At 45.7% G+C, this 12,425-nt stretch overlaps 1 long non-coding RNA gene across 2 annotated transcripts; it reads left to right on the top strand.

Annotated features, from left to right (window-relative positions):
• On the top strand, positions 1–3,308 carry LOC134153720 (uncharacterized). 2 transcript variants are annotated; one of them, XR_009961208.1, is made up of 3 exons: positions 1–199; positions 899–1,009; positions 2,943–3,308. It is a non-coding gene; the product is annotated as an uncharacterized LOC134153720 (long non-coding RNA). The 2 variants fall into 2 exon arrangements; XR_009961207.1 differs by lacking the exon at positions 2,943–3,308 and adding an exon at positions 2,060–2,500.
• The last annotated feature ends 9,117 nt before the right edge of the window (positions 3,309–12,425 follow it).

Genomic DNA, 12,425 nt, shown 5'->3' with positions numbered 1-12,425 from the left:
TGGCTTGATGATAGGTGCTGCCAGCTGGTTAAGTTTGAGGTGGGGTGTGTGTGGATTTTAGGTTGACTGAACCAGCATAACTGTTTCTGCGGACATTGCTTTTCTAGGTATCGTCTGTATTTGTCCAACGCTTTGGTAAGGCACCTGGAGAAGGGGAGCCTGACTTGAGAATACTTTGAACATGCAGGAGATATCAAAGGTAATAAAACTCTAAATGAAGGAAGACTTGCTCTGTTCAGAGGATTAATACCTTATCCTGTGGCAAACTTGAGTTTTGCAGAAGTTACACTATCTTTTGCCATAGCAGCGCGTTTATAACTGGATTTAGAAGAGTACTTTTGAGATGTACCAATAAAATACTGAAGCACTGCCTCAAGTATCAAAGTTTTGTATAGTATAATTCACATGTCTTGGAGAACATAAGAAATATCTAATACTGAATTTAAGTTTTTGCTTAGTTTGGCATGAACTCAAGTGCATTCTGTGCATCTTAACTTTTGCTTCTAGACTTCTTCAAGATTTAGCTCCATGATACCAAATACATCCTTCTTTTTCTGACTGAACCTTTGGTGCAGGATCTTTTCCATTTGGATATTTCTTGATGAAATGTTTCCTTTTTTGCTATTCATGTGATTCCATTAAGTTATTTTTGCACTATTTTTAAATATACTTCATGCTAGAGTGCCAGCTCCTATCAGAAAGCTGTGCAGTCTAGAAAAGAAGTATCTGCAGTTACCTTTCATCTAAGTATGTAAACTTACCCCTCAAAAAGTATATATGAATTAGCTTTATTTGATAAAGCCTTATTTTCCGTAAGCCTTTGTCAACTGACATTAACTCTATTCCTTCATCTTGATTCTCTTTTGATCCTGTCTTAATATTTCTGTGTTTTGCACAGGGGCTGATGTCAAAGTAACTCCTACTTGAATGCTGGCACAATTTGGAATATCTGACTTCTGGATTCCTCTTTATTCAAATACAGAGTATTCCTGAGACAGAACTAACGCGGGTGAGCAGATCACACATAGAATCATAGAATCAGTAAGGTGGGCAGGGACCTTCGGAGATCAACTAGTCCAACCTCCCTGCTCAAGTAGGGTCACCTAGAGCATGGTAGACAGGGTTGCATCCAGGTGGGCCTTGAAGATCTCCAGAGAAGGAGACTCCACAGCCTCTCTGCGCAACCTGTTTCAGTGCTCCATCACTCTTACAGGGAAGAAATTCCCCCTAAGTCCCCCTAAGAGCACCCCAGCGTTCTTCTATTGCTTTAATTTATGCTCACAAGCGTTGCTTGTACACAACTATCTAATGCCTGTGGCTAGCTTGGGTCTGTCCCACTCTTGCGTAATTCTGCTGAATGAAGGTGGGTTTTTTTTTCCTTTTTTTTTTTTTTAAGTGGCTGTAGCGTTTTCATAATCATTGACCTTACTTGAATATTAAAAGACAAATTTTTCTTAGTGGCAGTCTTTTCTAAGAAACAGATTCTTCTAAGTGAAGCAAAGAGCAAATTCTGCGGTTGAGGGGAGCTTTGCAGGTAGCCCTGGGTGTCTGCGTGTGCAGTTTGCTTCTCGCAGCTGCCTTGCCCTGTAACGCTTTGTGCGAGACCCCGATGAAGTTCTGCCCTTTCTTCCTTCCCCTGCGAGCCCCAGTGCCCTGCTTTAGCAGAGAAGCTCCTCAGCCGCTTCGAATCAGCGCCTTTCACTTTGGTGAAGTGGCTCTGTTCAGAGCAAGAGACACACCTTCCATATAAAGATTGTGAGGTATCTCCATTTACCCTAAAGGGAGTATTTTGCTTGCTTTATTGTTATTTGGAAGCTTAACTCAATGTTAATGATACCTTACATAGTGATAAGGTATATAACTCTGCAATGTACTTCCTGCTACTATGAGAATAAAAATAAGTGTGTAGTATATAGTCAAAATAAAAAAGTAAGTGCAAGAATACAAAAAGTGCTCAAGCATGAAAATGTTTGAACACTTTCTGGAGTCAGAAGCGTGCATGTGCTGCATGTCTTGGTAAGATCTTTGGATGCATTGTGGTCGTTTGGTGTGGCTGCAGGAGCATCCTCGTGAAGGACAAGTCTCTCTTCCCTGCTTCTTCCACCAGATGCCAGTAGCAGCTCAGCTAAAATCCTCCCGCCGCCGCCGCGCAGGCCTCGCAGCCGGCTCCGCTGCCGCCCCGTCAGGCATGCCTCAGCTACCTGCAGCAGAAGAGCATGCCTCCGACGCGCAGCCAGCTGGCGCTTGTGCGGGCCGGTCAGCTCGCCCGCAGCCTGCCTTGTGCGCAGGCTTCCAGGAGGATGACGAGCAGGAGAATAGCTTGCCCTTGTTCAACCCAAGGAGTGAATCTCTTGCATCCTGCCTGAAGAAATGTGCATTAGTTTTCCTGAGGGTTGGGAGCCTTGCAGCTGGGATAAATAAAATTATTGTAAATAAGAACGAGTCAGTGGGTAGGAGAATCTTTTGTTAATTTTGCTCCAAATAAACAAATGTTTCTGAAGGGCTCTGTGGAGTGAATGAAGGGAATGTACTTTATTTTGCATAGGTTATATTTGCATAAGTAATGCTAAATGCATAATGTTAGAAAGTTAGATTCGGGGGGAAAAAAAAGCAACTAATTGACATAGACACAGGGACCTAATAATGAATGATACAGAAAGATTACTGCATTTTCCACTTCATCCAAGGGCCACTGGGTAGAGAGAAAATGAAAGAAATATTGCTAAGATCTCAGAAACCCTGTGTTACACGATACAATAAACCAGCAGAAGAAAAACTGCATCAACATCAAGGAAAATTAAGTTGCTCAGATTCTTTTGGCTTCCACCCTCCATGTAGCTGAGTAATTTCAAGCGAAATTTTAACCCTCCCATCTTTGGCAGAGCAAACAGGTGAGCTATGTGGTGAAAAAAAAAATCAAGTTCTTCCCTTTTTGTTTGCAGGTACCCCTACTTTTGAATTTGAAGAAGCTAGAGCAGGTTCTGATTATGGAGAGGAGCAACTACAGAAACTGTAAGATATGGATAATTCTGCTGGACAAGGTGTGACTTGTTTTGCTTCCTATCAAGATTCTGTTGGCATATGTAATTAAAAGCAAGTTTCACGTAAATTTAGGTAAACAGCAATGAGTAGTTGTTATGTGAGCTGGTGAAATACAAAAAAAAAAAAAAGGTGAAAATACTCAAAATTAGCATTTCATTCCCAGAAAGAGTAATATATGGTACATAGTGCTTCCACGTAAAGCACTGATTACACCAGTCTGAGTTCAGCCTCACATCCCATAAATGTGCGTAGATATACTTCTTTCTTGCTGTGCTCATTTGGAACAGCAGTGTTTCACACCAACAAAGGTTTAGGTGAAACCTAGGTGCAAGTTCAATTAATTACATTCCTTAAAAATATTATCCAAGTTTTTGTGTATTCTGAAACTTTGCAGCTATGAAATTTGCCATGTAATTTGTCTCCTCTTGTGTCAAATTTTGCACTTGCATTTGTTTGGTTTGCCAACTATTTGCCAAAAAGATTTTTCTCTGATAAAGTGTATTCTAACTTTTGCCGTTAATTTTAAGAGCTACAGAACTCAAAGGGGCAGAGATGAATACCTTGAATTGAGTAGCGGAGGGTTTTGCCCGTGGTTAGTGTCCTGCTACGTGCTTTAGGACGCTTCGCGCAGCTCCGCGGGTGTTTGCAGCCCGCTGCTCGGATGGAAACCCTCGGGGAGGCGGGAGCCTCGCCGCTCTGCCGGCGGCTGCGGCTCTGGCGCTGCGCGGGAGGCTGTTCAGCAAGGCCTGGTCGCCGCCTCGTGAAGACCCGATTCACTTGGGGCTTTTACCAGCGGTGGGTGTGAACGCCGCGCTGCGGCTGCGCGGGTGTCGATGTGAAGGTGAGCGTGTGCACGGCCGACGCCACAAAGCTGCTGGATCGAGAGAGCTGAGGCTCGAGGAATAGCGCCGAAGGCGCTGCGGATCAGCCGTCGGGCGCGTTTCTCGGGGACTTCCTTCGTTCTAGGTCGAAGTGTTGTTTTTCCCCTGGTGCATCACACACGAAAAAGCCTCTGACTGCAAGCGGCGCAGAGGCGCGAGGAGGACGCCGGAGGAGCGCGGCGAGGGGCAGCCCCGGCGCTGCCGCTGGGGTGCGGGAGCCGCGGCGGGTGCTTTCCCCGGGGTCTGCGCAAACGCAGCGCCTCGATCCCGACCGGCTCCAGCGAACGAGCGCTGCAAGCGCCGTGGTCCTGCTGCTGCAGCGCTTCCCTTCAGCTGTGCCGTGTTTCATGCAGGAAATTTCCGTGTCATTCAGAGAAGTGAAAGGGGCAGGAAAGACTGTGTTGGGCTGAAAGGTTGAATTGCGTGATGTGGTGCCTTTGTGATTTCGAATCCATTCACCTGAATTCCAGCGCCGTCTGCTGCCTGAACGGGTGTCTCTGTCCCTGCTAGGTCCTCTGGCAGAGCAGCCGATTGATGTTTTTGTTTCTGTGTAGCTGCCAAATGAATCTACCTTTGGACTGGGATCTCGGGCTTGGCCGTGCCGCCAGCAGGGCCCTGTGAAAGGGCAGTGGGGCGGGGGGGGCAACAGCTTTTCTTTGCGTTCCCGTATCTGCACGGGTAGCCGCGGCGTGCGTTCGGACCCGTGCGCCCCGGGGAGTCGCGGGTCGATGTAGCCGGTACCGATCTGCGTGCGTTTGGCCCCACCTCTGAAGGCAGCACAAGCTCTTAGGTTTAAGCTTTCCCTCTCTCTCTCTCTGTCTCTCTCCAGGCCCGGGACAGATGTTAGCTGCGCATCTTAAAGGCGGCTCGACCGCAGGAGCTGGCGCTGCGGAGAGGCAGCAAGTAGCAGGCGCTCTGCAGCAGCGTGTGCCTGTCGCTGCAGCGGCGCTGCGTCTCTTGCAGCAGAGCCTGCGCCTGCAGCCTGCAAAGGTCAGCTTAAAAATAAAATATATATTTTATAAGCCACGGGTTTGCAGAAAGCAGCTGGGCAGGTCCGAGCCGGCCGCTCTGCAGGCTCGCGGTTTGCCGGCGCTCCGCAGTCGCCCGCCGGCGGCGAGCGCGTGGCGCCTTCGCCCAGGGACGCTGCCGGGGAGCGGAGCGCGGCCCCTCCTCGCCCCGGCGGCACCGCGAAGGGAAGCGGCTCCGCGCCTCGCGGCCGCTCTCGGCTCAGCTGCGTGCGGCAGCAGGGCTCACGACGGCCGTTTTAACTCGCCCAGGTCGCCCTTCTCATGAAACCTTCATCCCGTCTTTCCCTGGCCTGGTCCTCCTGCTCCATCCCTGGAGAAAAGCCTTTTGGTCAAATTACACAAATATTTTAAAATTACAAATAAGATCAAATGCATTCAATGAATTCTATTAGTTGATAATTGTAATCAGATGTTCATTCTCAGCGTTAAGCATTACAATTTTTTGGGTACAGATGTTTGCAGGCCCCAGTGCTGAACGTCATCAGTTACGATGCAGTTCCCCCTCTGGCACGGAAAGCTGCACTGACCCTTTATCGATGGTCACCCGCTGGCAGAGCTGGGGCTCCACGTGCTTCGCCAAGGTCAGTCTCGTGCCCATGACCAAGGTAAAACAGAACCTGACTTTTCCCTGTTGTTTTATTAATTATGCAACTCTCACACCTATTATTTAGCCTTAACCTGGTCTTAACAAGCTTGCCCTTGGATAAGGTAAGCAAAATTGACCACTGTTGTTTTGGTCTGCAGATATGGGGTTCCCCCAGGGTTCAGGTCCATCAGCACCAAGTTACTCATTCAAGCACGTTTGGATAGAACGGCCTGGTGCAAGATTCATTGTATGTTGTAGATTTGAATTTCAGATTCACATTTGGGGTGGATGCAGGTTACACAGAAATATGGAATGCTGCTGCACAAAATATTGCAACTTCGACAGAGTTTCTGCAAAAGCATATTTAAATAAGCTACGAGACCCAAAAGGGTTGTTAACTGAGCAAGGCTTTGAATGCTGCAAGCAATTTCAGAAGATAATAGCAACCTTCACAAATCTCAATGAATTGAAGCTTTACTTTCCTATATATATATACCTACCTGTATTTTAGAGAACATATAAAATATAACATAAGCCATGCCTGCTCAGAGAGGAGCTGTGCATTGGCTGCATGTCCTGTTTGGCCTGTAAGCAGCTGGTGTGTCAGAGAGGTGCCTGTTCAAGTGCAGATGAAATGATCCTTGTGCCTTGTAAATTGTCCTTCTTAAACCAAAGTGTCCAGCTGGAAAGGCTTCCGCTATTCGGGAGGAGGCCTTGGCTGTGAGACCTGAACTCCAAACGTGACCGAAACGCGGACCTCTCTTCAGATAAAGGTATTTCTGTAATATGCACAACTATATGTGTTCTACCTTGTGGTCTGAATGTGTCTTTTATTTTTCACTCTGCCTTATGCCTCTATGCTTTCTGTCTCCCTAGTTCTGGAAAACTCATGTAAAAATATTGGAAATGAAATTTACTGTAGGATATAAGTATTTAGCCCACAAAAAAAGCAGCAATCCAGACCATGCAGGTGATCTCCTGGTAGTGTAGGTTTTAATGATATAGGTACATGCAGACACAGGGGCACTTAGAAGAATAAGCTTCTGTAAAAAGGTGAATTTTGCACTCTTTATAGCCTCCCCCCCTACTATTTTTTAATCTTTTGCTAGAAAGCTATCCTTTTTCAAGGAGTCTGATAGTTAGTAAGCCCTGGCTCTGACTACTCTGCAACCCTACTGTCCAAGTCTCATGGTTGTCTTGGCATTAAAATGTCTCCTTACTCCAAAGGGTCTTAAAGAATCAGGTGGAGTCTAGAAAAAGGCCAGTGAAAGAGGCTGTGATCATTCCTGCAGTAGATAGAAAATCTAACTGTGCTTCAGCTGTGCGTGTTGCTCAGGAGAGGTTTGGTTGATATTGATGTTTAGGTTAGGCAGGAGGAATGACTGGTGCTCATCCTGTAGATGCTGCATGTGGTGTCAGGGTTGGTAGATCTGGAAGGGACTGGGCAAATAAACATGATATAAAATAGATGATTTCTTTGTTTCTTGACAGTCTAATCCTATTCACAGTGCAGGCTCCCAGTAATAGCCTGATTCTTGGCACTGTTTTGGCAGCTGCAGCATGGATCCTCTCAACGGAGGAGAGAATCTTGGTCTTGGCTTGCTCTGCTAAGTGTTACCATATTTCTGCTAACTTCCATTTCCTCTGGGCTGAGTTTCAGCTAAGCTTTTTTCTTCCAGATGCTTGTATCTCTCAGACATTTGGTTACTTGTGATGGAGCTCGTTGAACCAGATGAGAAGGTGGTGTATGTTCAAACACTGATGTGAACTTGGTAGTATTGGAAATTGTAGTCCCAGATCTTGAAAAAGAGGAGGAGCAAGTGATTGCAGCACTTCACACATCTCTGTGGACAGTAAAAATCACCGTCTGTTCTCTACAGTCTGTTCAAAAGGAAAACCATAGAGAACTAATAGTATACCATCCCCTTCAGCTGTGTCTTATGTGGGATTAAGTAATATATATGGTGTTGAAAAACACAGGTCAAACTCTCTTTATCTTGGAGAGCTGATTGTCCTCAGCTGTAGATTGTTCACAGTATTCAACAAATGTTGTTAAAGGGTCCTTCACCCTACTGTATGAGCAGCATGGCACACAACATGGAGTAAGTGTGCTAATACACGCTAATGATACAATAAAATATTAATACTGAACCCTGAACTTTGTTTCCTGAGCAGATGCGAAGGGATGTTGTCTCCTGTGATGCTCTGCCCGTGGGAGGTTGCTGGCAGCATGGGGATGGATATGAACACTACCTTGTCTGTAGTAGAAAGGTGACCCTTGTGCTCTGATGGCTGTGCAGGCTTAATTAAACCACTTTATATGGTGGTACACCAATGTGATGTGATAATCAACAAGCTCCCAATGACCAGGTGCACCAGGAAGGACAAACACCTGCCAAATGGCTCTTCCCTCTGCTCCTGCACCTGCACAGAGGAAGTCCAATCTCCCGTTCATCATGGAAAGCCAAAAGCTCGCACAAGAGCAGTCTTGATTCACAGCCTTCATGTGGGCAAAACTCCAGGCACGCAATGCAAGTTTGTCATAAATGTAGGCTGGGGGAGTCGGATGAGAAGAATCATTTCACTGCCTGTGCTAACAGCCAACAGGGGCAGGAGTACATGGCCATCGGTGTTGCCTTCAAATATGGACATCTTGGTTAGAGGAGCAGTTGAGCTCCAATGGACCCCGAAGTGTCCGGGAAATCAGTTTACCTCCTGAGTCTCCGAAGCTCCTTGTCTGGAGGCAGATTTGGGCTCCCTCACCTTTTCCTAAATCTCTTTTTGCTTTCTCTGTATTGACAATGCTCAAAAGCACGTGCAGAACTGTGAGAGCTCAAACCACGTCAAAGCGCTGGTCACACAAACAGCTAATGTTTGCTATTCTGGACGTTAACTTCATAAAACTAATCTAACACATCTTTAGGGAAATTAGTACATGCAGGTGCTATCATTCATCACAATTATTTTAAAAGCCCTAATCTCGCACTTCATGGAACTCTTCACATACGCTTGAACATCAAGCGCTGTGTTTGCACGTGGAAATGCTGCATCCTGTCACCTGCCTGGTGGGAAGGAGCAGCCGTGGAGCTGGCCACAGCTGGGGGCCGCGGGCAAGCTCGCTTGGCGTGAACTCGCCTGCTTAATGCACTGACCCTCGCTGGAGGCTGGGCTGGCGCAGCGGCCGGCATGCAGGGCAAGAGAGAGGGATGTGGCTCATCTTGTTTAGAGTTCATGGCGGTTCTGGGTGAGCGGCAGAGCCATACTGGAAGGCGATGCACTGCTCGTGCTGGCCGTGGAAGGTGCCTGTCAACGCGCGGGCAGCAGTGAGTGCGCGCAGGGAACTGGGACTGCTGCTGCAGGGAAGCATCTTGCGTTCAGAAGGATGGATGACTGCACGGGGTAAATTAATGCACATCTGTAGCACTTCTGTTTTCACTCCATTGGGCTTACGGCAAGGAATGTCTTGATCCAAGTTGTTCAGTGCCATCAAAAATCCCAGTTTTGCTTTCAAGGGCTTTCCTGATTGGATTTGATGCTTCTTACTTGGAAAAAAGGCAGCTGCTTTGCCCTCGACTATGATACTACTAAAAAGAGGAGGTAGTTATGAAGAGTATCCTTCCATCTGATTTTGACTGTAGCAGGCTTTATGATTGCAAATATGCAGATCCTCTCTTTCTGGACACAACGTAGGAGTTGCCTGTCTTAATTTCTTTCTTCATGCTATAATGAGCAGTTTCAGGACAACTCTGGCTGCACGTAGGAGCTGTGGGCAGAAGCCTGGGCAGGGAACGTGGTCCTTGTCTGGTCACAGTGTTCTAGATCCTGAAGGTGGTGTGAATCTGAGCCGGACAGAAACTCGCACAATTTCCCAAGAATCACCAAACTGAAGGAAAAAGTTAAAAGCTATTGAAATGTTTCTTTGGTTTGTAATGCTTAATAGGAATTTTGATTCTCTTTCTTTTAGATCTCTGTTTAGAGATAAATATTCTAAATGCTGTGAATAGCTACTTGAAAAATCTGAAAACATGAGTTCTAAAAACAGACAGGAGACTCTTGAGAAATAACCTATTTTGTGAATCTGTCATTAAATGAACAAGCATTTTTCAGTGATTTTCATGTTTTTGGCAAAAATCTGGCTATGTTCAGTTTTTATGGCATTTGACGCAGTGAAAGATGAGTAATATTGTAAAGCAGAAAATGGAACGTGCAAGAAACGCTCTTCCACAGCACGTGGGATGACGGTTTTGGTCCGACCGGTGTGCTAGCAGCCCACCAAGGTAACCGGAAAGACCGTCACGGTTGGCCTCTGGGCCGGGTTTGGTGAGGGTTTGCCCGTAACAAAGTGCAGGTGCACTGTCGCACTCCTAATTTCCTGTGGCCTCCTTTTTTATCTTGTAAGTCTTTGGGGCTATAGGTAGACCCAAGAGACAATTACCTGGCACATAATTGACTCCTCCATTCAATACCATAAATACGTCAGGGCAGAATAACCATTTATTACTCTGGAATGAAATAAAGATGTGAGTTCCAAAGTCATACTTATATATTCCATCAGCACTTCCAATATCATTCATAGGCAATAAATTATAATATGATATAATTCAATATAATTTGCTTCTAGTATGAAAAAAAAATCAGAAACTCCATCAAATAGCTTGATTTTTCAAGCACACAAAACACCTGAGGGTTCCCAGGAACTTCTTGTGTTAACAGAGTTTCCTCTAGATACAGAACTTGTGATAAGAAGCCGTGAGGCTGAATGGTTAAAGCAATTATCCCCTAGAAATTCCCAGAGCTTTTTTTCCAGACAGTTAGAGCAGTGAAAGCAGGCAGAAAGGAAATTATTTGAACAATTTTTCACTGGAAAATGCATTTCTCTTGAAACTGAAATGGTCCATGAAAACATTAGTTTTCATGAAATTTTCCATGGAAGAATTTTGAAAGGATTGACAAAAAGTGAATGTTAGTGCTGACCTTAGGATTTTAGTCTTTTTATACTTTAAAAAATATTATATAGTTGTCAAAATGCTTCACTTCCAAAAGGTCATTCTGCTATTTTCAAATCAAAATATTTGAGGATTTCCATTTTGTAAATATTTTTGGTATTTGAATCTTACTGATTCAGAACAAAGCCAATTTTGTAATAGAGGAATTCTTTTAAAGAAAAAGATTTTGCTTTTCTTGGTGCATTTATTTTTATACTGTCATGTTGTCTGCCTTTTGCCAACATGCTGGGTGACCCTTGGACGATACTTTGAAGCTGGGCAAGAAAGTGGAGGACCATTTTTGATGAATATCAGATTGAACCCTGTTGGACCCTACCCTGCAAGCGCTCTTGAAAAAATAAAAATAAATCTGTCTTGATCACAAGAGACTATAAAAATCAATTATTTAGCACAATCAGTTGACCTGGAACTGTGAAATCAGCAGTGTGGAAGATCAAAGTTGATCTCCAAAATCCTAAGAACTAACGTAGCAGTGATGGATGCTGCTGCTTTAGGCCTTGTTCCAGCAAAGCACTTAAGCATGGACTTAACTTGGAGCTCGGAGCAGTCCCGTTGGCTTCAGAGGGCCTCCGGACTGGGTTAAGTGCTTTCCCGTGCTGGTGAATTAGCAGATCTGTTTCAGTTGCAGCTGCTGGCTCTCTGGATCACTTCTCTGAGCTCGTATTGGATTTCCACGTGTCAACCCCGTTGGTCTTGCTTGTGCCAACGTGTTATCTGCAGTGCTGGCACACTACGTATGGGAATGGATGGTCCCATTTAACATTAGAGCTCACGGAGAGACTCTAGAAGCAGTAGGGTAAAAATGAAGAAATTTGAAACCAAGCTGTATGCTTCCGAGCTGCGTAATTAAAGAACAAGTTGCTAACGTTCCTCAAAAACACATGTTGTTGCCTAAATGACAGGCTTTGTGATGGTAATTAATTTGTGTTTAATTATTACCTAACTTGGGAAGAAACGTTCTGAAGAAGTTGAGCAGAAGTCTCTCAACCTTTTTTCACGAAGATAAATTCCGTATTTAGAATTGCAGCATTTTATATTGTGTGACAACAACAACAGGAGAATCCTTGGCAAAAGCCACAACTTACAGTTTTTGCCTTTAAGGCTATCTCGTAATTGTGTTTAACTAATCAAAGCTCCAGAACTTCCAGATGCAACAGGTAGAGGATTTGTAAATGATTTCCCAATATACGTCTTAATTTCGTAGCGACAGCTGTAATTTAGGGGATTCCATGCAGAACAGCAGGGCTAAGGGTGAGCAAACGCGCGTTTGAAGTTGTACCAGACGTGAGTGGCAGGAGAGGTGAAAGCGGGCTCTCCCGGGAGCCGCACTCCCGGCTCTTTGCCGCGAACGCTGCCGGCGGCCGAGGCGGCGCCCGCCGAGCTCGGCTCGACCTCGGGGCTCGTCCCCCGGCGCGTTGGGGCCCTGAGAGCCGCCCGGGGCGACGCGTCCGTGGACGTGTCCCAGATCCTCTTGGACGACCTCATCTTCGGAGACGTGTCTAGCGCTCCGGGATCTCTTCTCTCTTCAGGGAATTGGTCGGTGCTCGTGAAAGTGGTGTCGTCCTACCGACTAAAGGGCACCTGAGTGCTCAAGTGAAAATTCCTTTTTTTAGAATTCCTTTTTTTTTTTTTTAACAGCAAATAACTTTATTAGATAAAATAACTTACAAATTAAATTTTTTTATATTTCTGTGAGTGAGGGAAAACTCCCAAATTTTTGTCTATGAGGGGAAAAAAAAGTAGGTGTTTTTGGCAGTGGGCGCTTTACAACTGAAGAGCGGGAGTTTTAGTGGAGATTTTCCATCCTGCCCTCTTCGCAGCAGGAGGGCGGAGACGGAAGGAGCCGCGGGACGAGCGCGGCCGCGCTGCCCTGGGCGGCGGG

Source organism: Rhea pennata, chromosome Z, assembly GCF_028389875.1.
Source record: "Rhea pennata isolate bPtePen1 chromosome Z, bPtePen1.pri, whole genome shotgun sequence".
Lineage (NCBI taxonomy): Eukaryota > Metazoa > Chordata > Aves > Rheiformes > Rheidae > Rhea > Rhea pennata.
This window is presented reverse-complemented; position numbering and strand designations above follow the sequence as displayed.